The sequence below is a fragment of the Monodelphis domestica genome, chromosome 7 (genome assembly GCF_027887165.1).
Source record: "Monodelphis domestica isolate mMonDom1 chromosome 7, mMonDom1.pri, whole genome shotgun sequence".
NCBI classification, from domain to species: domain Eukaryota; kingdom Metazoa; phylum Chordata; class Mammalia; order Didelphimorphia; family Didelphidae; genus Monodelphis; species Monodelphis domestica.
The window spans coordinates 235,117,330-235,145,154 of NC_077233.1; positions in this window are offsets into that span (position 1 = coordinate 235,117,330).

A 27,825-nucleotide genomic window follows, 5' to 3' on the forward strand; every position below is an offset into this window, starting at 1 on the left:
GTTCTTTTTCACCAGGGAAATGTAACTAAAGAAAGGCACATAAACTGTCACTATTTATTTTCACAATGCTTTGTACTCATTAGGTGTTTAATAAATGTAGATGGATCAACTTCCTTTCTGCTTCCTTTCATTTAGTTCATTATTGTAATATTTATGATTTTACTAATAAAATTATGTTCTCTGCTTCTATTCAGATCATAACCCATCCATGAATGATTTCTTGTCCATTATTGACAAGAGATCCTCCACAGTGAGTCCATCCAAAGTAATAGTCACCTTCTTCTAGAGGATTGTAGGGTACTAACAGAGCATTGAAAAGGCTGATGTCTCTCACTCCAATACATGACTTACCTGCCTCCTTTTCCCACTATTCATTTCCCCATTAATACACAGTCCATGCAGTCTTTCCTTGTGGATCATCCCTGGAAGTACGTTGCAGGCTACTTGCTCCATTGCCTTTTGATGAATTGGAAAAATTGGCAAAAATGGTGATGAAACATTTCTTAATGTGATAAGAATATTGTTATAAAATTGTGTCATTTACTGAGCAAAAATGTAATTACTACATGTAAGCAAGGGCAATTTGGTGGCACGGTGGGTAGAACATTGAGTCCCAAATTGGGAAGACCTACGTTTAGAACTAGTTTCAGACATTTATGAACTGTGTGATCTGGGTTCACCACTTACCCTCTTTACCTCAGTTTCCTCAGCTATAAAGTGAATTAGAGAAGGAAATCACAAACCAATCTGGTGTCTTTGCCAAGAAACCCCCAAAATGGGGTCATGGAGTGTCTGAAGTGACTGAAAAATGTCTGAATATGGACCAGCAGTATGCCAGATGCTGGGGATATGAATACAAAGAATAAAGTGTTCTCTACTTTTAAAAAGCTTATATTATAAATGGGGAAATTACATGTTCCTATAAATATATTGAGAATTATTGAAAGAAGAAAAATATTGAATAAACACAAAAGAGGACACTAGAATTTGAGTGGTCAAGAAAGGCTATCAACTACATTAAAAGTCATTATGAAAACATGTGAAATGAATGCATAAGATCATAGATTTGGGAATAGAAGGAGGTTAATAGGTCATCAAGAGTGCTGTAAGACTGTGTCCAGAGAAACTGCTGAACTTCATTTACCCCAAAGTCATGTAGTTTGTGCCCTGCTTTGTGTTTGAGAAAGCTGCCTTTGATGTGGCCTAAAATATTGAGAAATATCTGTAAGGTCTTCAACATCTTTTTTGTTCTGCTCATTCAAAATTCCTAGATACAACAATAAAACAATAATCCAACTCTAAGTCACTCAAAAAATTGAGAAAGATTCTTGAAATAAAGTATTTCTATATGAATGAACAAATGAATCCATAAATAAATAATTGGATGAATGAATAAAAAAGCAAATCAATTAAGGATTTCACTATAACACATGTGTATACTATATGCCTTATATGTCTATAAATACACATACACATGTATATATACATTCATGTAGTGTATACATAATACACATGCACACACATATATTTTTGTGTATACACATATGTATATACATGTGTATAGTCCCCAAAGTCTTCATACACCATAGTAAAGTCTGTAACTATGCATACACACATAGTTGCATGAACATGTAGATAACACATACATACATGGATCATGTCTGCATTTATGTAGATATGTATGTTTGCATGTATTTTCCCCAAATCTTAGAGTTTTAATAACTTAAAAATATATGAAGATTTTAAAGCAATTTGTATGTTATCCATGTGTGTATGTGTCTCTAATACATGCATGTCTCTAATATATGCATACTTGAAGATCTACATGTATACTGTGCACATACATGAAGGCATGTAGTATGTGTGTAGATATGTGTTTTTAATGCAATTTTGAGCTTTACTAACTTATAAGTACATTAAATATGTTGGGATACCTGGCATATTATGTATCTATGTATGCATGTACATGTTTGTATACCTGTATCTATGCATACACAAATGATTGTAACACATATGTATGCATACATATGTATGTTTGTAAGCATTTCCCCAAAATTATTGCTGTAATTTTAAGCTTTACTACCATAAAAGTACATTAAGACTTTGAGGACACCCTAAATGCTTTCGGTATGGATGTATGGATATATGTGTACATTTGTATATATCTATGTATGTCAATATGCATATGTACATCTATATACATATGTATCTACATATATCTATGTATATGCACATAATATGTAGAAGGTAGGGCCAGGGAGTGGATCTTTGATTTCACTGGCATAGGGAGCTCAGGAGTATAGAAATCTGCTTTATTGATGCAGGTCAGCTCCTTTTCTGCAACTTATCATCTTAGAAATGTTGACAGAGTCAGCAGTTTAGTAACTTGCTAAGGGTTACAGAAAGAGCATGCTTGCTGAGTGAAGACTTGAACCCAGTACTCCATGTTTGCTGCTATGCATTTCTCTCACTGTAACATGGAGAGTTGATGAAATAGTTAATTGTATTTTGGGGTATTGAGTGAACAACCAAATCTGTAAATGTTAGAACTGGGAGGGACATGAGAGATTATTTATCCAACTCCCTCATTTTATACACAATGAACCTGAGACCCAAAATGAAGTGGCTTGCCTGGGGTCCTACAGTGACCTTGGGACAGAAGTAGGATTAGAACTAATTTTTTTCCAGTTTCATTGTTGTAGAGAATTTGAGGGCATAAGAAATTGCCTCGACTTCCGGTTAAGATGGCGGCTTAGAGAAAGCTAAAGCTCAGATCTCCGGAAAACCCTTCCCGACCGATCTCAAACGATAAGCTCCTAAGGCGCCGAAATTCAAAACGATCAACAGCACAGACCCTGGGAACCCTCCTCCTGGACCTGGACCCGGTTCAAAAGGTACGGCTCCCCTTAAAAGCCAGAACCTGAGATCACTCGGACCTCAGGGGTAGGAGCGCAGAGTCCAAGGCTCCCGGAAGCCGCAGCCCGGCGGGGCTCAGAGAGCAGAACCCTCAGGGCCTTCTACAGTCCCCGTGAAAGTTACTGCCTGGGGCTTCCGCTGCAGAGAGCTGGTCGAAACAACAGCAACCCTCAGGGCGGGCAAGACAGCCTCACGGGCTGGATCCTGCTATCCAAGTCTCAGTGAAAGTCCTTGTCCTCAGAGCTTGGGCTAGCTGCAGCCCATCCCCCCACAGGCTGACGAAACAGCCTCACGGCCAGCAATTCTGAAGGCAACTTCCGGAAAGCGAGCCGGGGGGAGAGTGTGGCCTCGTGGTCCGACCCTTCCATTCCAGTTCCAGTGAGGCATATTCAGTTTAACCCAGGGAAAGCTCATAGAACCATCTGCCCAGGACTGCCTCTGAACACCAGACAGAGACAAGAAAAACTAATCCTCCACATTCAGAAATGGCAAACTCCACAGAACCACAGAAGCCCCAAAATACCAAGAAAAATAAGAAGAAAGGGGCGACTTTGGACACATTCTATGGAGCCAAAATACAAAATACAGAGCAGACAGAAGATAATATAAAAGAAAATGCTCCAAAACCTTCCAAAGGAAATGGAAACTCTCCACAAACCTATGAAGAATTTGAATCAGAAATGACCAAAAAGATGGAAGCCTTCTGGGAGGAAAAGTTGGAAATAATGCAAAAGAAATTCACGCATCTACAAAACCAGTTTGACCAAACTGTAAAAGAAAACCAGGCTTTAAAGGCCAGAATCAGGCAGCTGGAAGACAACGATCGTGTAAAAGAGCAAGAATCAATAAAGCAAAGCCAAAATACCAAGAAATTAGAAGAGAACATAAAATATCTCACCGACAAGGTGATAGATCTGGAAAATAGGGGGAGAAGGGATAATTTAAGAATAATTGGACTCCCAGAAAAGCCAGAAATAAACACCAAACTGGACATGGTGATACAAGATATAATCAAAGAAAATTGCCCAGAGATTCTAGAACAAGGGGGCAATACAGCCACTGACAGAGCTCACAGAACACCTTCTACACTAAACCCCCAAAAGACAACTCCCAGGAATGTAATTGCCAAATTCCAAAGCTATCAAACAAAAGAAAAAATCCTACAGGAAGCCAGAAAAAGACAATTTAGATATAAAGGAATGCCAATCAGGGTCACACAAGACCTTGCAAGTTCTACTCTGAATGATCGTAAGGCATGGAACATGATCTTCAGAAAGGCAAGAGAGCTGGGTCTCCAACCAAGAATCAGCTACCCAGCAAAACTGACTATATACTTCCAAGGGAAAGTATGGGCATTCAACAAAATAGAAGACTTCCAACTTTTTGCAAAGAAAAGACCAGAGCTCTGTGGAAAGTTTGATACCGAAAATCAAAGAGCAAGGAATACCTGAAAAGGTAAATATTAAGGAAAGGGGAAAATGTTATCTTCTTCTTTAACTCAAACTCTCTTCTATAAGGACTACATTTATATCAACCTATGTATACTAACATGTGGGGAAAATGTAATGTATAAATAGGGGGTAAAGAAAGACCAAATAGAATAATCATTCTCACACAAAGATTCACATGGGAAGGGGAGGGGAAGAAAACTCCTATAAGAAGGAGAGGAAGAGAGGGGGGGGGTTACTTAAACCTCAATCTCAGGGAAATCAGCTCTGAGAGGGAAAAACATCCAGATCCATTGTCTTGAATTCTATCTTACCCAACAAGGGTAAGGAGAAGGGAAAACCAAGGGGGGGAGGGGGAGAGGGAGAACAAAAAGGGAGGGAAAGAGAGGGGGGAGGGGGAGGGAACAAAAAGGGAGGGACTAAAAAGGGAAACATCAAGGGAGGGGACAAGGGGGACTGTTTCAAAGTAAATCACTGGACTAAAAGGTAGAGCCGAAGAAGAAAAGGTTAGAATTAGGGAAGGCAATCAAAATGCCAGGGAGTCCACAAATGACAATCATAACCTTGAACGTGAATGGGATGAACTCACCCATAAAACGTAGATGGATAGCAGAATGGATTAGAATCCAAAACCCTACCATATGTTGTCTTCAAGAAACACACATAAGGCGGGTTGACACCCACAAGGTCAGAATTAAAGGATGGAGTAAGACCTTCTGGGCTTCAACTGATAGAAAGAAGGCAGGAGTGGTAATCATGATATCTGATAAAGCCAATGCAAAAATAGACCTGATCAAAAGGGATAGGGAAGGTAATTATATTTTGTTAAAAGGGACTCTAGACAATGAGGAAATATCATTAATCAATATGTATGCACCAAATAATATAGCACCCAAATTTCTAATGGAGAAACTAGGAGAATTGAAGGAAGAAATAGACAATAAAACCATACTAGTGGGAGACTTAAACCAACCATTATCAAATTTAGATAAGTCAAATCAAAAAATAAATAAGAAAGAGGTAAAAGAAGTGAATGAAATCTTAGAAAAATTAGAATTAATAGACATATGGAGAAAAATAAATAGGGATAAAAAGGAATACACCTTCTTCTCAGCACCACATGGCACATTCACAAAAATTGACCATACATTAGGTCACAGAAACATAGCACACAAATGCAGAAAAGCAGAAATAATGAATGCAGCCTTCTCAGATCACAAGGCAATAAAAATAATGATTAGTAATGGTACATGGAAAACCAAATCTAAAACCAATTGGAAATTAAACAATATGATACTCCAAAACCGTTTAGTTAAAGAAGAAATCATAGAAACAATTAATAATTTCATCGAGGAAAATGACAATGGCGAAACATCCTTTCAAACCTTTTGGGATGCAGCCAAAGCGGTAATCAGAGGTAAATTCATATCCCTGAATGCTTATATTAACAAACAAGGGAGAGCAGAGATCAATCAATTGGAAATGCAAATGAAAAAACTGGAAAGCGATCAAATTAAAAACCCCCAGCAGAAAACCAAATTAGAAATCCTAAAAATTAAGGGAGAAATTAATAAAATCGAAAGTGATAGAACTATTGATTTAATAAATGAGACAAGAAGCTGGTACTTTGAAAAAACAAACAAAATAGACAAGGTACTGGTCAATCTAGTTAAAAAAAGGAAGGAAGAAAAGCAAATTCACAGCATTAAAGATGAAAAGGGGGACAGCACCTCCAATGAGGAGGAAATTAAGGCAATCATTAGAAATTACTTTGCCCAATTATATGGCAATAAATACACCAATTTAGGAGAAATGGATGCATATATACAAAAATACAAACTGCCTAGACTAACAGAAGAGGAAATAGAATTCCTAAATAATCCCATATCAGAAATTGAAATCCAACAAGCCATCAAAGAACTTCCTAAGAAAAAGTCCCCAGGGCCTGATGGATTCACCTGTGAATTCTATCAAACATTCAGAGAACAGTTAATCCCAATACTATACAAACTATTTGACATGATAAGCAAAGAGGGAGTTCTACCAAACTCCTTTTACGACACAAACATGGTACTGATTCCAAAACCAGGCAGGTCAAAAACAGAGAAAGAAAACTATAGGCCAATCTCCCTAATGAATATAGATGCAAAAATCTTAAATAGGATACTAGCAAAAAGACTCCAGCAAGTGATCAGAAGGATCATTCACCATGATCAAGTAGGATTCATACCAGGGATGCAGGGCTGGTTCAACATTAGGAAAACCATCCACATAATTGACCACATCAACAAGCAAACTAGCAAGAATCACATGATTATTTCAATAGATGCAGAAAAAGCCTTTGATAAAATACAACACCCATTCCTATTAAAAACACTAGAAAGCATAGGAATAGAAGGGTCATTCCTAAAAATAATAAACAGTATATATCTAAAACCAACAGCTAATATCATCTGCAATGGGGATAAACTAGATGCATTCCCAATAAGATCAGGAGTGAAACAAGGATGCCCATTATCACCTCTACTATTTGACATTGTACTAGAAACACTAGCAGTAGCAATTAGAGAAGATAAAGGAATTGAAGGCATCAAAATAGGCAAGGAGGAGACCAAGTTATCACTCTTTGCGGATGACATGATGGTCTACTTAAAGAATCCTAGAGATTCAACCAAAAAGCTAATTGAAATAATCAACAACTTTAGCAAAGTTGCAGGATACAAAATAAACCCACATAAATCATCAGCTTTTCTATATATCTCCAACACAGCTCAGCAGCAAGAACTAGAAAGAGAAATCCCATTCAAAATCACCTTAGACAAAATAAAATACCTAGGAATCTACCTCCCAAGACAAACAGAGGAACTATATGAACACAACTACAAAACACTCGCCACACAACTAAAACTAGACTTGAACAAATGGAAAAACATTAACTGCTCATGGATAGGACGAGCCAATATAATAAAAATGACCATCCTACCCAAACTTATTTATCTATTTAGTGCCATACCCATTGAACTACCAAAATACTTCTTCACTGATTTAGAAAAAACCATAACAAAGTTCATTTGGAAGAACAAAAGATCAAGGATATCCAGGGAAATAATGAAAAAAAACACATATGATGGGGGCCTTGCAGTCCCTGACCTAAAACTATATTACAAAGCAGCAGTCATCAAAACAATTTGGTACTGGCTAAGAAACAGAAAGGAAGATCAGTGGAATAGACTGGGGGAAAGCGACCTCAGCAAGACAGTATACGATAAACCCAAAGATCCCAGCTTTTGGGACAAAAATCCACTATTCGATAAAAACTGCTGGGAAAATTGGAAGACAGTGTGGGAGAGACTAGGAATAGATCAACACCTCACACCCTACACCAAGATAAATTCAAAATGGGTGAGTGACTTAAACATAAAGAAGGAAACCATAAGTAAATTGGGTAAACACAGAATAGTATACATGTCAGACCTTTGGGAGGGGAAAGGCTTTAAAACCAAGCAAGATATAGAAAGAATCACAAAATGTAAAATAAATAATTTTGACTACATCAAACTAAAAAGCTTTTGTACAAACAAAACCAATATAACTAAAATCAGAAGGGAAACAACAAATTGGGAAAAAATCTTCATAGAAACCTCTGACAAAGGTTTAATTACTCATATTTATAAAGAACTAAATCAATTGTACAAAAAATCAAGCCATTCTCCATTTGATAAATGGGCAAGGGAAATGGATAGGCAGTTCTCAGATAAAGAAATCAAAACTATTAACAAGCACATGAAGAAGTGTTCTACATCTCTTATAATCAGAGAGATGCAAATCAAAACAACTCTGAGGTATCACCTCACACCTAGCAGATTGGCTAACATAACAGCAAAGGAAAGTAATGAATGCTGGAGGGGATGTGGCAAAATAGGGACATTAATTCATTGCTGGTGGAGTTGTGAACTGATCCAACCATTCTGGAGGGCAATTTGGAACTATGCCCAAAGGGTGCTAAAAGAATATCTACCCTTTGACCCAGCCATAGCACTGCTGGGTCTGTACCCCAAGGAGATAATGGACACAAAGACTTGTACAAAAATATTCATAGCTGCGCTCTTTGTGGTGGCCCAAAACTGGAAAATGAGGGGATGCCCATCAATTGGGGAATGGCTGAACAAACTGTGGTATATGTTGGTGATGGAGTACTATTGTGCTAAAAGGAATAATAAAGTGGAGAAGTTCCATGGAGACTGGAACAACCTCCAGGAAGTGATGCAGAGCGAGAGGAGCAGAACCAGGAGAACATTGTACACAGAGACTAATACACTGTGGTATAATCGAACGTAATGGACTTCTCCATTAGTGGCGGTGTAATGTCCCTGAACAACTTGCAGGGACCCAGGAGAAAAAAACACCATTCATAAGCAAAGGATAAACTATGGGAGTGGAAACACCGAGAAAAAGCAACTGCCTGAATACAGAGGTTGAGGGGACATGACAGAGGATAGACTCTAAATGAACACTCTAATGCAAATACTATCAACAAAGCAATGGGTTCAAATCAAGAAAACATCTAATGCCCAGTGGACTTACGCGTCGGCTATGGGGGGTGGGGGGGGAGGAAAAGAAAATGATCTATGTCTTTAACGAATAATGCTTGGAAATGATCAAATAAAATATATTTAAAAAAAAAAAGAAAGAAATTGCCTCCACAGATTCAGATTCACCATTTACCTGACCTGCACAGTTCCATGGGGCATTAAAATGTTCCCAAGCACAGTCATAGAGCAAACATGGGTCAGGAAAGACTGAAGTCTAGATCTTCTGAGTTTGACGGCAAGGCTGGTCCTTTACCCATCATCTCACATTACTGTCCTATGTGCTTTACAGAACATCACAATATACTAGGTTATAAACTCCTCAAAGACAGGAACCAAGTTTTAATCATCTTTACAATTCTCCCTATTCCTAGCATAGAACACTATATAGTAGATGCATAATCAATTTTTTTTAATGATTGTCTTCAGGTAAGCCCCAGAATTCAAGATTTATTGACCCCAAACCTTAGAATTGAAAAGCCTTAATAAGTTAAAACTGCAAGTAAATCTTTTAGGATGCTCTATGTAAATGTTAGTTATTCTTGATCTGTTGATCTTGATATTTATTTCATTAGCTTTCTCACTCTTTCCACCTTAGTAATCTATTTGATTTTTTAATTACAAGTTAAGGGAAATGGTAGGGAAGTATAAATTAACTTTTTTTTAGTTTGGAATCTCTTTCTGGGATTCCAAAGCACTGAAAAGATGAATTCTCTGGCTTTTAAAAAAGTTTGTTTGGATATTTTAAAAATCAAGATGGCAGATTAGTATTTTGGAAAATTGGTTTGCACTCTCTCTTACTAGATGATCCCAAGATTCAGCCTGGTGGTGAAAATAGGTTGTTTTCTATTTTAAGCTGAGGATTGAAACCATGCTCTAAGAGGCAACAAGAGATTTGATTAGTTTCAATAAGACAGAGGAAGTGTAACTTGGAGGTATTTAGATAGTTTAGTCATGTTTCTAGATAAGCAGAGCACCTGTCATCATTACCACTCCTCCTTCCCCTTCTTATCCCTGCTCTACTCCTCCACTCCTTCCTGCTTAACAATTTTTGAAAAAGAAGAGGAATGGCAACCAATGATTTATCTTTCTCCCCATGGCACTCAAATATACTGAATACAGGAGCTGCTTCTGAAAAATGCATTTTATTTTCAGGGAACTCATTCAATTGTTCAATTCCCTAATGAAATTCATTATTAAAAAATAAAGTCAACACATTCAGAATCTAGACCAACATCACATCCTAATGGAATCTGCCATTATACAACAGTAGCATGTATCCTGTAAGCCTTCCCCTGAAACATGGATTTTAATTTTTTATTTTTCCATTTTCCCCAGATTCTCTAAACTTACAAACACACAGAGAGCTCCCATGAGCTACAATGCACTTCCTTTTAATAATACCCATCAAATTTTTTGCAGGCAATGGAGGCACCAGAAATAATTCAAATTCATTCTTTTAAGTGTGAGGTGGAATTTCCTGCAGGGCTCAATCTAAGGATCATTTTTTTAAAACAACAAGCAACTTTATTTATGTTTTTATTTCCGAGGCTGATTGACCTCCAGTCATTATGACACTGAAGTTTAAAATGATATGCTAATGATAAAAAGGGCACTGTGCATTCTCGATGCCTGCACAGCTGATATGCTCTAAAAGTTCTGGAAAAACAGGGGACTCACAGCATAATGGGGATTCAATCACTCATTTACCAGCCAAAGAATTAGTTAGGGTGGGATGTCCAATTATGTTGTTTAAATATTTAATGGACTCATGTCTCTTCCACTATTAAAAAAAAAAAGGCTGTATTTGGTGCTCTGTCACTGAAAGGGCGTTGAAGTCTCAAATTTGGCACAAAGTTAAACAGTTAAATACACACAAAACCTTGCAGAATGACTACAACATATGTGTTGCTTATTTTTTGATTGAGTTTGAGCTTGGGATTTGTGGGAGGAAAATACATATCACCTATGGGCTAATTTAGAAGAAAAACTTATTGCATTGGTTTTTATGTTCTGCTGTGGGATGGCAATTTCCTGTAGCATCATTGTGACCTTCTAGAGTGAAATGTTTTTGAATAACTAGGGAGATGGAAGATTACTCAGGTTCTACGTGCCTTTTTCTGTACTAGCTTTCAGGATTATAGAAAGTTGGGACTGGAAGGGACCAGGGAGGGAAATAACTTATTTAGATCTATGATCCTATATTTCTGGACATGTGTGGTAGTTCATTTTCATGGTTTTATAATTTTTAAAAAATATTTATTTATTTTACAGTATTTTTCCACCATTACATGATTCATATTCTCTCCCTCCCCTCTTTCCTCCCACCTCCGGGAGCTGACAAGCAATTCCACTGTGTGGTAGTTTAAAGAAACAACAACCCTCTTTATTTGGAGACACCTACACTGCACTTGTCCTAAAAAAAGAGGTTTTGGTTTTTTATGGATCATGGGCCCCTTTGGTAGTCACTAAAATCCCTTCTTAGAACGTTGTTTTTAAATGAACAAAATAAATAAGTTGGATGACAAAGGAAATCGATGATATTAAAATGTAGGGATCAACATATAAAACCCATTTTTTCTTCATAGACTGGGTTAAAATCTCCTGTTCTAGACATACCCCCTTTTATTCCCGTTCACCCCAATATTTCATTCTCAATCTCCCCGTACTTGAAATGCACTATAGTGGACTTCCAGAATAGCAGTTTCACTGGCAGATCCCGAGCATCTCACACGTAATAAATGGAAGTCCTGGGATTTGAACCCAGGCTTTCCAGTTCTATATCCAGCGCTCCCTTCATTCACTGCCCACAAGTCAGTCCCAAGTGCAGATTATTAATCATGTTCCACCAGGTATGAATGGAATCTTTTTACAAGCCAGTACCAGGAAAACAACATGAAGCCTGCTGTACGCTAACGACTTTTTGGTTATAGATCTTCTGAAAGTGGGCATCGCAACGGATCATAGCAGGCGAGGGCGATAGGGTGGGCGCTGACGCTTCACGGAGAACTTTAAATATTCAGTGAGTGAAGAATCACATAGCATTGATTGACGCTGAGGAAATGATGGAGCGGGGCTAATCTTTACGAAGCACCCTGTGCAAAATGACATTTATAAATGCGGAGCGACACGAACGCGTCTGCCATAATTCTTGCGGCATTGCCCCGCAGACTGCAATTAAAACCCCAAAGGGGCAGGCGGAGGAGTGGGGGAGGGGAGAGAAGGGGAGGCTCGTCCCATGGGATTTCCTTCGACTGTGACAGCGTCCTTGGATAGAGTGTCACTGTACGGACCAGCAGAGGAGTCAGGGAGGCTGCATTCTGCCCTCCCCTTGCCCCCGTCCCACATATCGTGCTCTATTTTTGTACTTTACTGGAATCACTTTCAAAAGTAAGTTGTTCCATTTCCAACTTACCTCTTGATTTTTTTATAGCAATTGCTCTGGAAATGACACTTATGATAATCATTTTGATGTTCTCGAACTAGCATACAAGATGAGCTCCCTCCAAGACTTGTCAGAGCAGAGGACAGGCCTTCTTGACTCCCCGTGGGGATTAAACTCTAAACTATTCTGAACGCCCCGAGATCTCCGATTCTGGGGGTTTCAGAGGGGGAGAGAAGGAAAAGGGGAATGACAGGACTTGCTATCTGTCATTCCTGAGTACATGCAAGGTTAGGTTAATAAAGCACACCCACAGAACACGGAGTCTCTCCAATGCCCTCAAAGATAGTACCTTCCATCATAAAATTCCTAATGACTGAGCTTAGCAGAGAGGTGGCAGGATGCAGAGACCTTGTGAGGACAAAATGAGGGAACATATATGAAAGTTACAGGAAGAATTAAGAGAGAGAGACAGGCAGAAAGAGAGACAGAGAGAGACAGACAGAGACAGAGAGAAAGAGAGACAGATAGAGAAAGAAGACAGAGAGAGAGACAGACAGACAGACAAAGAAAGAGACAGACAGATGGAAAGAGAGAGAGAGAAGAGGAGAGAGAGAGAGAGAGAGAGAGAGAGAGAGAGAGAGAGAGAGATTTCTGTGCAGTGAAAAAATAGTCCAGTCCTCCAGTCCTTGGAGTTTCCAAAATGTGGAATAGGCTACCTTAGGAGGTAGCTGGCACTATAAGTTGAGAGCCAGGAGGCACAACAAATAGAGAGAACTGGACTTGGAAGACCTAAGTTCAAATGTGGCTTCAGATGATTACTCTGGAACCTAAACAAACCATTTAACCTCTGCCTCTCTGAGTTTTCTTATTTGTAAAATAGAGATAATAATAGTACCTAAACCCAGAGGATTTGTGAGAAAAAGATTCATTCAATAATTAATAATAAATATCATGATATAAATTATAATAAACAGTAAATAAATATAATGGATAATATAGTAAATAATAAATATTTGTTAATTAATATTAATAAAGTGCTTTGCCAAACTTAAATCTCAATATAAATGCTAATTTATTATTATTATTGCTATCATATTCCTTGAAGCAGAAGTGATCAAAGAGAGACTATTTGGTCATTCCTTAAGCAGCTTTGGACTTTTTTTATGAGGTTTTGCAAAAGCATTATGGTAGGGGCCAGCAAGGTGGCTCAGTGAATTGAGAGTCAGGCCCAGAGATGGGACATTCTGGGTTTGAATTTGAACTAAGATACTTCCTAGCTGTGTGACCCTGAGCAAGTCACTTAACTCCCCCTCCCCCATTACCTAACCCTTACCATCCTTCTGCCTTGGAACTAATATACAATATTGATTCTAAGATGGAAGGTAAGGGTTTTTTTGTTGTTGTTGTTGTTTTGTTTTAAGCATCATGGTACACAGAACACGTCTAAGGTTTTCATTAAGCCTGTGTTTTAATTCACAAAGGAAGGTTTGAGAGAGACAACAGAGATGGAGACATAATGGGGCAAGGGTGGCAAAGTGAGCATGCAACCAAGGAAATCCTTGTACTTTGGGCATAATGGTCTTTGGGTCATGGGAGGTGGAGGAAATGGATGCCATACCTGCCCAGCAGAAAGGTTCCTTATTGGCCTTGACAAACTTGATTCCTCTAACTCTCCAGGCGCGTCTTCTTATTTCATGTGGGTTATGAATGAGGCTTCCACTCCTCTGCAGCAGGGCAGTGCATGGCCCCAGAACAAGGGGAACTAACCAGTGCTTTCAATCCAGGATAATGGGTCATTGCCACTTAGGGTAACTCCAAATAGCAGAGTAGTCATACCAGGGGCATATATGACAGGAAAGGGACATTAGGGTTGGGGCAGATGGCTTTTCTTATTGGTTTCCTGTCTCTAATATCACAGATACTTGAGGTTGACCAACTGACCCCTTTTGACTCTGAGGCTACAATTCTGTGATATTATATGGTAACTTGAACCTAAAGCTTATTCTTGCTCCTCTAAAAATTGTTGAATTTTCCTTCTATGATTCCTACTCACTGTTTTAAGTCATAAGTGGACAAATGGGAGGGTAATTTTTAGGGGACACTCACTCCTTAGATGGATATATGAAGGTTGAAGGCAGTGAGAACAGGGTTGATGAAATGGCTTCCCTCACCACTCCCTCCTGGAGTCCCCAAATTACTTGAGGGAGACAAAATGGAGATCTCTCCTCAGTGAAGGATTTCCCCTTGATGGCCATGCCAGCCCTCAAAGGGAGTGTGGAAGACTTCTCCACAGAAAAAAGGGTATGTGGGACCTCCATCAGACTATGAGCTACTTTGGGGCACTCACAAGCCCCCCCCCCTTGTGTCTTATTGAAAACTGACAGCAAGATGGAGTCTGACAATGAGTTTATTCCCTTGATGCAAATAAACAAGTTTGAAGTAACTATCTGAATAGACATAAAGGCCAGGTAATTTGAGGCAAGTGACTTGTCCACAGTCACACAGCTAGGAAGTATCTCAGGTCAAAATTGAACCCAAGACCTCCCATTTAAAGGACTATAAGCCTTTGTTTTCAAAGAGGAAGTTACTGAAATCACTGAATAATTAACTGCTGCATGACTTTTGAAATAGAATTCACTAATCGCCAAAATTCCTAATCACCAAAATAAAGGTGATTGGGAACATTGAACATTAAGAGAGATGAGTCATGTTAAAGAAACAAATCTAGGAATATAGAAATTGTGGTGCTATCTAAATTAAGGTGACTAGCTCTATTGGACATTTGAAAGACAGGATCTGTATTAAATATAATCTTTTCAAACGGCTACATTCCTGTTCAATAAGCTGCTTTTTCTTCACCAAAACCAAAGATTTGATTTAGGAATTACTGACAACAATGTTGAAGAATTCCTATTCTTAACAAAATAGATTGTCCATCAAGTGGTGAGTAGATTAATTAGCTGTGGTGTATAAATGTAGTGGAATTTCATTATACCCTAGGAAAGGAAGAATATGATGGATTTACAGAAATATGGAGAGACTTGTATGAATTGATGCAGAGCAAAGTAAGTAGAATCAAGAGAACAATGATGATATGGGGCTAAAGAACTAGGAAAGAAGGGCAGCTGGGTAGCTCAGTGGATTGAGAGCTAGACCTAGAGATGGAAGGTCCTAGGTTCAAATCTTAGCCTCAGACACGTCCCAGCTGTGTGACCCTCAGCAAGTCACTTGACCCCAATTGCCTAGCCCTTACCACTTTTCTGCCTTGGAAGGTAAGGGTTTTTTTAAAAAAAGAACTAGGAAAGATGCAAGAACTCTGACCAAAGCAGTCAACCAATTTTGATTCCAACAGAGCAAGAATGAAACATACCCTCCATGCTTTGGCAGAAGGGTGATGAGCAGAGGTACCGAACCATATATGTATTCTTCTAGACGGTGGGAGTATTTTGATTTATTTGTTTTTTTTTTTCTTGACTATAAGAAAAGTTTCTTATGTTTGAATTATAATTCCTTTCCCTACTTCATTTGTTGACATCCAACCCATTCTGTAAATCCCAGTCTCCACTTTCTCTTTTCAGTAATTCCTTCCCCCAGCACTTGTTTCTAACCTCCCTTGATGATCTCACCACATTTTCTTGTACAAAATGATGAATATATTTACCCTGTTGCCCGTGTTTATATTCAGTATTCATATAATTTACTTATAGTTTCCTTCTCTATGTTCAAGTCATTCACCCATTATGAATTTATCTTGGTGTAGGGTGTGAGGTGTCTCTCCCACACTGTCTTCAAATTTTCCCAGAAGATTTTTTTTTATCAAATAGTGGATGTTTGTCCCAAAAGCTGGGATCTTTGGGCTTGTCATAGACTGTCTTGCTAAGGTCCCTTACCCCAAGTCCATTCCACTGATCCTCCTTTCTATCTCTTAGCCAGTACCATATTGTTTTGATGACCACTGCTTTATAGTATAGTTTGAGATCTGGGACTGCAAGGCTACCTTCCTTTGTATATTTTTTTCATTATTTCCCTGGATACCATTGATCTTTTGTTCTTCCAAATGAATTTTGTTATGGTTTTCTCTAATTCAGTAAAAACATTTTTTGAAAGTTTGATGGATATGGCACTAAATAAATAGATAAGCTTCAGTAGGATTGTCATTTTCCCTATGTTAACTCTTCCTACCCATGAGCAGTTAATGTTTTTCCAATTGCTCAGATCTAGTTTTTGTTGTGTGGAATGTGTTTTGTACTTGTGTTCATATAGTTTCTGTGCTTGCCTCAGCAGATAGATTCCTAAGTATTTTATATTGTATAGGGTGATTTTAAATGGAATTTCTCTTTCTAATTCCTGCTGCTGAGATGTGTTGGAGATATATAGAAATGCTGATGACTTATGTGGGTTCATTTTGTATCCTGCAACTTTGCTAAAGTTGTTGATTATTTTGACTAGCTTTTTGGTTGATTCTCTAGATTCTTTAAGTAGACCATCATATCATACCTTCAATTTCTTTATATTCTCTAATTGCTACTGTTAGTGTTTCTAGTACAAAGTTAAATAATAGAGGTGATAATGGGCATCTTTTTTTCACTCCTGATCTTATTGGGAATGCATCTAGTTCGAATCCCCATTGTGGATGATGTTGGCTGATGGTTTTAGATAGATACTGTTTACTGTTTTTAGGAAAGACCCTTCTATTCCTATACTTTCTAGTGTTTTTAATAGGAATGTGTGTTGTATTTTGTCAAAGGCTTTTTCTGCATCTATTGAGATAATCATGCAATTTTTGTTGGTTTGCTTGTTGATATGGTCAATTATGTGGATGGTTTTCCTGATAATGAACCATCCTTGCATTCCTGGTAAAAATCCTATCTGATCATAGTGAATAACCCTCCTGATCAGTTGCTAGAGTCTTTTTGCTAGTATCCTATTTAAGATTTTTGCATCTATGTTCATTTAGGAGATTGGTCTGTAGTTTTCTTTCTCTGTTTTTGACCTGCCTGGCTTTGGAATCAGTACCATATTTGCGTAATAAAAGGAATTTGGTATAACTCCTTCTTTGCTTATTATGTCAAATAGTTTGTATAGTATTGGGATTTGCTGTTCTTTGAATGCTTGATAGAAGTCACTTGTGAATCCATCAGGCCCTGGGGAATTTTCTTAGGTCCTTAGGAAATTTTTATTTGATTTATCTAAATTTGATAGTGGTAGGTTCATGTCTCCCACTAGTATAGTTTTACTATCTATTTCCTCCTTCAATTCTAGTAATTTTTCCATTAGAAATTTGGGTATACCATTTGGTGCATACATGTTGATTAGTGATATCTTCTCATTGCCTATACTCCCTTTTATCAGGATGTATTTACCTTCCCTATCCCTTTTTATCACATCTATTTTTACTTTGGCTTTGTCAGATATCATGATTGCAACTTCTGCCTTCTTTCTATCAGTTGAGGCCAAATAGGTCTTGCTTCAACCTATAATCCTGACCTTGTGAGTATCTACCCACCTCATGTGTGTTTCTTGTAGACAACATATGGTAGGGTTTTAGATTCTAATCCACTCTCCTATTTATTTTTGTTTTATGGGTGAGTTCATCACATTCATGTTCAACATTATGGTTGTTACTTGTGAATTCCTTTGCATTTTGATATCCTCTCCTAGTTCTGTCCTTTCTTCTTTTGCTGTATCCTTTTAAACCAGTGGTTTACTTTTAATCAATCCCCCTAATCCCCTCCCTTGACTCCCTTGATATGCTTCCTTTTCTGGTCCCTCTGTTTTTGTTCACTTCTTGATTTTTTAAGGGTTTGTTAAGTTCCATCCCCCTTCTTCCCTCCCTTTTTATATTCCCTCTTCCCTACCTCCCTTAGTTTTACCTTCTCCCTTACCCTGTAAGATAAGATAGAATTCAAGATCCCAATGGATCTAGATACTCTTCCCTCTCCCAGTTGATTTCACTGATTTCACTGATTAGCACTCTCTTCCTCTCCTTCTTATAAGAGTATTCTTCCCCTCCATTTCCCATGTGTATCTTTGTGTGAAAAAGATTATTCTATTTATTTTATTTCTTTAAGTATCTCTTGGTACCCTCTTTGATTCTCCCCATGCCTTTTTTCTATTTTTGCATATAATCTTATAGCCCTTAATGCCCCAATCTTTTCTTATGAGTGATTCTTCTAATTATTATTATAATGAATACAGTTTTTGAGTTACAAATAACATTTTCCACATATATTAATATGTATAATTTGATCTAATTTTAGCCCTTAAAGAAGAGAGTCTGAATTAAAAAAAATTTTTTCTCCTTTTCCCTCTTTTTCTTATTTACCTTTTCATGTTTCTCTTGATCTTTGTATTTGGATATCAAACTTTCCACTTAGTTCTGATCTTTTCTTTACAAATACTTGGAAATCTTCTATTTTGTTGATTTCCCATACATTCCCCTGGAAGTATATAGTCTGTTTTGATGGATAGGTGATTCTTGGTTGAAGACCCAGTTCTCTTGCCTTTCTGAATATCATGTTCCATGCCTTGCTGTCCTTTAGTGTGGATGCTGCCAGGTCTTGTGTGATCCTGACTGATGCTCCTTTGTATCTGAATTGTCTCTCTTTGGATTCTTGTAGAATTTTCTCCTTAGCTTGAAAACTCTGGAATTTGGCAATTACATTCCTGGGAGTTGTCTTTTGGGGATTTAGTATAAAGGGTGTTCTATGAACTCTTTCAATGTCTCTTTTGCCCCCTTGTTCAAGCACATCAGGGCAGTTTTCTTGGATGATTTCTTGTAGTATGGTGTCAATATTTCTGTTTATTTCTGAATTTTCAGGTAGACCAATCATTCTCAAATTGTCTCTCCTTCCTTTGTTTTCCTGATCTGTCTCCTTATCAGTGAGATATTTTATGTTTTCTTCTATTTTGTCAGTCTTTTGCCTTTGCTTTATTAATTCTTTCTTTTTTTAAAGATCATTGATTTTCAGTTGCTCAATTCTGGTCCTTAAGGCCTGGTTTTCTGCTTTAACCTTTTGATTTTCAGCTATAATTTTTTGTTTTTCTGCTATAATTTTTTGGTTTTGTGCTATAATCTTTTAATTTTCTTTTTGAACCATTTCCCACTTATCTTGCCAGAAGGCTTCCATCTTTTTTTATAAGCTCCAATTTAAATTCTTCCGGAGCTTATGGAGAATTTTCATTTTTTAGAAGGTTTTGTTTTTGTTTGAATTTCCTCCTGTAACCTGGGTTTTTCCTTCATAAAAAAAAAAATTTTTTTTGAAACCCTTACCTTCCGTCTTGGAGTCAATACTGTGTATTGGCTCCAAGGCAGAAGAGTGGTAAGGGCTAGGCAATGGGGGTCACGTGACTTGCCCAGGGTCACACAGCTAGGAAGTATCTGAGGCTAGATTTGAACCTAGGACCTCCTGTCTCTAGGCCTTGCTCTCAATCCACTGAGCTACCCAGCTTCCCCCTCTTCATAAAATTTTTTGAGGGTCACTACATTTTTTTTGCATTTTTGGGAAGGAGTTTAGGGCTCCTGTATGCAATTAGCCATCACTGTGGAAGATTTACCTTCCCTTTTTAGTCAGAAATCTGAGTGAGCTGGGCAGGTTCTCTGTGTATGGAGTTAAGGAGCAAGGAATTTGCCTGAGGTAAGCTCTTGAATCTCTGCAGCTCTGCTACCTTCCCGGGGCCACCCACAGTCTGCGCTCTCCCACCTGCCCGCTGGGGTTTCGGGTGTAACTGCTCTCAGGGGTAGGTCCTTGGTGATCTTAGTCAGCTCCTGAGACCTTGAGGTGCCCCTTGCTCACTCCAGAAGTCCCCCCTCTCTCACTCGCTTGGCGTGCACTGCCTCAGACTCTGGCTCCGTAAGTGTGGTGGGGGGAAGGTAGATCAGCTCACATTTGGGTGGGAGCTTTTTCACCCCCTTATAGTGTGGAAATGCCCAAATACAATGTACCTTCAATGCTGGGCCCAACTGTAGAGTCCCTTCATTCTTATGAAAATGGTTTTTTGGGTCTTTTCAGGTAGTCTATATCAGTGGGTCTGAGGAGAGGAAGCATCCTGCGTCTAGACTGCCACCATGCTGACCCGGAAGACTTGAAATAAATTTCTGAAGGAAATAGATAGACAGAGCTTCAATCACTATATTAATCCATATATAAGCATTTATTATGGGCCAATTAGGTGCAGAGCAATAGGAATAGAAAAGGAAAAAAATGAATAAAAAGAAGAATTCTTTACTCTTAGATAGATTACATCCTATCAGTGGAGGCAACAGGTACAGGAAAAAAAGAATAGTGAATATTTCTATAGCTCTTCTGTTTATAAAAGAATTGTACAATGTGATAAATGTACATACACATATGTATTTTGTACACATACAAAGACAGATATTCTCTGTTGGAACTCTCAGAATCCTTAAGATGTACATGCTGTTGTTATTTCCTATTTTGAGACAAACAGAGGTTAAGTAACTTGTTCAGAGTTGTACAGCTGGGAAGAATATGAGGAGGGATCCTAATTCTGAATTTCTTGACTAAAAATCTGTTGTTCTATCCACTACTAAAATCTTTTGTTTTGTCCTCCACTACTATATCATATATTCCTCCATTTGGATATATATATGTATATGTATATATTTACTATTATTATTACTACTACTACAATTATTATTATCACCACAACTACTAGTACCACTAGTACTACTACCACCACCACTACTACCATCACCACCACTACCACTACTACTATGAGTACTATTATTACCACTAGTTCTAATACTACTACAATGACTACTACTACTACCTTCACACCACCACCACCACCACCACCACCACCACCACCACCACCACTATTACTACTACTACTACTACTACTACTACTACTACCAACAACTAACATTTTTACTGGCTATCTACTATGAACCAGGCACTGTGCTAAGCATTTCATAATTATTTCACTTCTTTCAACAGCCTGGAAAGTAGTTACTATTATTATCTCCATTTTATAGGTAAGGAAACTGAAGCAAACAGGGGTCAAATAATTTGCCCAGAATAACGCAGCCAGTAAATGTCCAAGGTCAGAATCAGACTCCAAGCCCAGTGACCACTACCTGCCCCAAATATACAAAGTATGTACTCAAAAAGAGTAATTTGGTAGGGAATCCGGTAGACACCAGCTACTCGGTGGCCTGGATGAGGGGCATTTCAGGAAAGACTTCGGGTAGAAGGTGGAGCTCTGTAGCATTGGCTTGCCATTTGTTTTTCATCTATAACTTTCTATTCTCTGAAAGGAAGTCAGGTTGCTTTTTGCAGGTTTTTGTGGCAATGAGAGAAATTTTCTCTGGGAAGGCAGCTGATTCGGGGCTATTCCTCCTTTATCTCAGTAATAGTTGCACAAAATATTAAATGTCTTCCAGATGGAGACACTTACCATTTGTAGGAGGAATAATTTTTTGGGAAAATTCATTCGTCTTTGGCATCATGAAAAGGCATCATGCTGGAGAAAATGGAAAAAAACATTTTTAATTCTGCCATACATATGTCAGTGTTTGCCTGGCTGTTTTGGCAGCTTCTGGGTGTCCCTGTTGTGTTTCCTTCCTCTGGGAATTGAGGTTTGGGATCTGGAGTGGCCCAGGATGGGGGCTGTAGTGGGTTGGAGGGGCATAACTGTGTAGAATTGGAAATTTTGGACCACAAAGCTTTAAGAGTCCTTCTCAGACCATCTGGCCCAGCCCTGCCTTCAGGTTGGGAATGTTGAAACCATCCAGGACAGATGGTTTTGCTTTTTTGAGGTATTTGTATTCAGACAGAGGGAAGCTTGAAAAATAGCATTATGTATTACAACAAGGAAAGGATTTAGGAGTAAAAAGATGAGATTTCTAAGCCCCAGCCTTGGTACTGGGTGAAAAGGACAAGGATTAAATTTATGACTTCATGGGTGTATGAGGCTATGGAATAAGGAAACTCTCTCCTTCAATGCAATTCATAGCCTCAGAGCTGAGGTTCTTGACTTTTTTCTAAGTAATAGACCCATTGGGGCAGCTGGATAGCACAGTGGGTAGAGTGCTAGCCCTGGAGGAAGGAAGACTCTTCTTCCCAAGTTCAAATCCACCTGCTGATACTTTCTAGCTGTGTGATCCTGATTAAGTCATTTAACTCTGTTTTTCTCAGTTTCCTCATCTGTAAAATAAGCTGGAGAAGGAAATGGCAAACCATTCCAGTATCTTTTTCAAGAAAACGCCAAATAATTCCTGAGTTCCAAATTCTTGCCCTCCTTCCCTCCTCCTTTTTCTTACTCCCTGTGGCAATAAGCAATCTAATGTAGATTTTACTTGTGAAATCATATAAAATATTTTTCCATATTAGCTATTTTGTAGAAGAGATCACAAAAAGAAAGTGAAAAAAAGAAAACTCCAAATGGAGTCTAAAGAGTCAGACATAACAATAACAGTAACAAACAATAAGAATGGACATCAGAAGGCAGTCTGTCAAAAATGACCAATTCTCAGAATAATGTTTTTAAGTGCATAAAACAAAATTCATAGGGAACTCCATTGAAATCATTAACAAAATCTAGATTATTAAAAGTTCATAGATGCCAGGTTTAGAAGCCCTGTCTTAGAGTGTTGCTAAGAGCAATGAGAAGTTATATTATTTCTGATCACACAGTCACCCTATATTAAAGGTGGGACTTGAAGTCAAGATGCAAAATTAGCTCTCTAGTTACTATGCATGCTTTACTGACTTTCTTAAAAAATGTATAACATTTGAATATATTGTTTTGTCATCTCATTCCTCTGTTGGTGCATAGTCACTCCACCACGCTCATTCTCAGTTTATATAAAAATAGGAGGACTATAAAATTCCTCGAGTTGATAGGAGACTTTTTTTCCAATTGTCACATTAAAGATAGGAAATGAGGAATCACTGGGGGGTGGGGGGTAATGCTAAATTGTCCTTCTCTGAACAGTTCCTGGAGGACAGAAAGTCCTTAAATGAGTTAATCAATCCACTAATATCCTTGGCAGAATAGAGAGCAGTTGGGAAAATTTATAACTCATAACGATATTTTCTCGTTTCCTTATTTAGTTATACAACCAATGGTCTGTGCTGTCTCTTAAAACCAAATATTTATTAAAACCAGTCAGGGCAGCTAGATGATACAATGGATAGAGCACTGGGTCAAGGAAGACCTGAGTTCAAATTTGACCTCAAACACTTAAACCGAACATTTGTGTGACCCTGAACAATTCATTTATTCTCTACCTGTCTCAGTTTTTCTAGTTCCAAACAAAGAATAATATCTCCCCCAGGGTTGTTGTGAGGATCAAATGAGATAATGTGTTCATAGGTCTCCATGGTCTTCCACTGACTCCCAAGTCACCATAGGAAGAAGTGCCACATGTCAGTTCTAAAGTAAAGCTTATTGTTAATTATGGCTTGTTCTGGAGCTCTGGAAGGGTCTGACGCCATTTGCCCAGGTATTGGCCACAGGCTGAGTACAGTCTGATAAGCTCGCAGTCCTTACTTGGGAAATCCTTCCTTATGTCACCTTGTCCACAAGCTTTCTATGTATGAAATGAAGGATTAACCCACTGACTTGCTTGTCTTGTGTCTTTAATCACAATAGAAATGCCCCAAAGCTGAATGTTTTCCATTTGGTGAGAATATCCCCAAAATGTCCCCGATTCTCCCAGTCTGAGAAAACAAAACCCCAACCCAAAGATGTTCTTGGCTTTTGCTTCCTCAAAGATGTTTATTTGTTTGTTTTTAAGGAAAAGGGATGAAAAGAAGATTCAGAATTCCCTGTTACCCATACAACAATGCATTAATAATACATTTGAAGGCTCTGAGATGTTTTCACTCCTTGTTTTCTCTCTCATAATCATCCTCAGAGGCTGCCATGCTGAATTTGTATAGATCAGTTCCAACCAACAACAAGATGCTTTTGATCTTGATGGAAAATGGAGAATGGATGAGAACCTGACCCTGGGAGGTGGGGATGAACCCTTGCCACCTCACTCCTGGAAAAAGAAGGTTCAGAGAGCTCAGAAGCTGGCAAGATTTAATGACTTCCTGACCAGAGTTGGCTTTCTTGCAGGCTTTATAAAGGTTTCTAACCAAAAGGGTTTTGTACACTCAGGGTAAAAAGAGAACTAACTGGTCCTTAAGATACTATTAGAAAGTGTGGGGTATCTTTGTTTTCCAGGACAAAATTCTGATCAATCTAATCAGAAATCCTATCCCTACTTTGGGAACTCTGGTTACATATATTAACAACCTTCCCTGGACCCTGGAGGTAAGAAATTAGGATGAATTTCTGTTCTAACACTCAATAGACCTACAATTCCAGGCAAGAAACTTAAGCACCCAGCCTCAGTTTCCTCATTTGTAAAATAGGGACAATAAAATACCCACTATTTTCCTTATAAAGCTGTATTTTGAGAAATATGCTTCATAAACTTTAATTGTATTTATAATACATTACATACATGCATTTAATATATTATATATAAGTATAATATATTTAATTTATAAATTTAATTCCAATGTAAATGAGGGGGAGTTCAGTAGCTCAGTGGATCAAGCACCACGTCTAGAGTTGGGAGGATCTGAGTTCAAATATGACCTCAAGACACTTCCTAGTTGGCAATCCTGGGCAATCATTTAACCTCAATTACCTAGCCCACTAGCAATATAAATTATTATTATCATTAGTTCTCGGTTCCTTGGAAGGAAGATGGGTATAGAGAGGTGGAAAGAAGGATAAGGGTAATAATTTCTCTACTACATTTCACTTGGCTTTATCTACCCATTATGTCAAACTCATATAGAAATGAGGAGACACTAAACTAAGGATCCCTGTGAGTTGCATATTGACTTAGAAAAGCATGTTATCAGTTTTATCTGTTTTATTATATTTCTATTTATTTTGTTGACTTTTTCCCAATTCAATTTTAATTGGGTTCTGTTGGCACTCTGGAATGTTGTGAGATTGCATGAGATCTTCCAGTGGTGTATTTGATCTCTTTAATCATCTATTTTCATCACTTGGCAGGTATTGCTACCTCTGCCACCTCAGTTGCCCTTCCCATCTTCCCCACCCCATCCCAAGTACAAGCTGGGAGCATTTCATAAGCATAGGTTGTTTCACTGTGTAGGAAGGAAGGAAGGAAGGAAGGAAGGAAGGAAGGAAGGAAGGAAGGAAGGAAGGAAGGAAAATAAGAATTTATTAAGAACCTACTAGGTGTCAAGCATTGTGCTGAAGACTTTACACATATCTTCTTAGATCCTCACCACAGCCTTGGGAAGGAAGTGTTATTATTCTACCCATTTTACGGTTAAGGAAAATGAGTCAAATAGGGTCACAGAGCTACTAAAAATCTGAAGCTAGATTTGAAGTCAGATTTTCCTGATTCCAGGCTCCATGTTCTATCCACTACACCACCTACCTGTCCTCAAGGTCTGTTCTAGATTTTTTTTATTTTATTTTATATAATGAGGAAATCTGAGAGGAAATCAATGAGAATTGATATAGCAAAAATCATATAGCTAATTAGTAGCAGAGCCAGGAATAGAATCCAGGTCTTTATAAACACTAAGTTAGTATGTCAATCCAAGTTATTATTCTTAATATTCAAAATTCAGTGTTTTTCTCTCCTATATCATACTACAGAGAGATTTCTAATAAATCCATAAGAAGGGAAAAGTCTAAATTTTTTTCATGTCAGAAGTTCCCATCTGCCCACCAGGGAAGGGTCTCTATGGATCTCCTTTAAATTAGTCTATGAGGTCTATGAGTTATCAGTACATGAGAGGTTGACATTCCTTAGTGACCAATAATACATGGCCAACTAGATCTTTAGTGAGAGGTATCAGGTAAGGTGGGACTAGCCAGATGATCCTAAGGCATTGGCTCATTAGCCTAGAGAATAACTTGCTCTAGTTATTTGTCTAGGGGATTAAGAGAGGAAAAGAAAGATGAATCTGAGTCTTTGTAAATCATGAAAGATGGTCTAGTATTGTAAGAATTATCCCTGCCTGCTTTATGGTCATGCCACACACTGATTCCAACTTCTTAGAGACACTGAATTGTGGTTGACAAGGATCCATGAAATGCTTGTCATCTGGAAGGTTTTTTTTGTTGCTGTCATTGTTAATAGGGAAATTACTGTCCCTGGGTCTCCCAGTGTCTATTATGGCATTTCCAATCAATAAAAGTTTGCTGTGTGGAGCTTGTTTGAATTAATAAGATTACAAATGAAAAGTTGCCCCTAGAGCTTGCAAAACTCCTGTAGCAATGAGGGAAAACATAATTCTTGCTTATACTCAGATCTGTAATATGTTTCTCCCTTGGTAGTGTCTCTTTGAACTTCCTCTTAGGGCTGCCAACAACATGAAAACATGTCCCAAGATTTCTTCAGATCAAACCCTCTCATCAATCTCTAGCTTTCTACCACAGACTTCTGAAGGATGTGATTTCTCAGTGTGCTCCACTATACATGGGACTTAATCTCTTTGAGAGTTTTTATAGTAAAGCATGAAAAAAAGGAATTTTTATCATTAATTTAATTTCTCTGTCCAGAAAGGTCTCAGACCTAGAAGGGGTGGATACTCAATAGAACTCTCAAGGGACTACAAACCCAATCTCAATCTTTGAGCCTCAATTTGCTCAAGGAGTTTGTCATCTAGTAGTATAGCCAAAGCATGGATAGTGTATAAGACAGTGGTGGCATGTATAACCTTATAATCAGGACGATATGGGTTCAAGTTCTGTCTCTATACCATACTGGTTGTGTGAGCCCATTCAATGCCTCAGGAAATTCTTCTTCTTTAAAAAAAAAACCAAACATTATCTTTCATCTTAGAATCAATACTGTGTATTGGTTCCAAGGCAGAAGAATAGTAAGGGTTAGGCAATGGGGGGTTAAGTGACTTGAAAGTGTCAGAGGCCAGATTTGAACCGAGGACCTCCCTTCTCTAGTCCTGGCTCTCAACTGAGCCACTTAACTGAGCTCCCCCTTTCCTCTAGCAATTCTTTCTGATTGAAAATTGCAGAGCAGATGTCTTTCTGAATTGATAGAGGGAATTTTCTTATAAGGGAGATCTGTATACTCATGAATTAACAGGTTCCGTCACCTTCCCCACCAAAATAGAAAAATAAAGAGAAAAATATTAAGCAAGTTCTAAGGGAAACAGGAAGAAATCCCATAATAGAGAATAGTCTAAAATTTCAAAATTGTAAAGGCTTTACAGTTTTTAATATTTAGTTAAACCTCCACTGAATGGGGTCATAGGAAACCTGACAGTGGTTTCAGAGAAACCTGGGGAGATTTTTTGAACCTCTGAGGCAGAGTAAAGTGAGAACTAGAGCAATTTATGCTATTATAATAGCAATATAATAAAGACCGACACCTTTAGATTGTAACCTCCTGGAGAACAGGTACCATCTTTTGCTTCTTTTTGTATCCCCAATGATTTACAAAGTGTCTGGCACA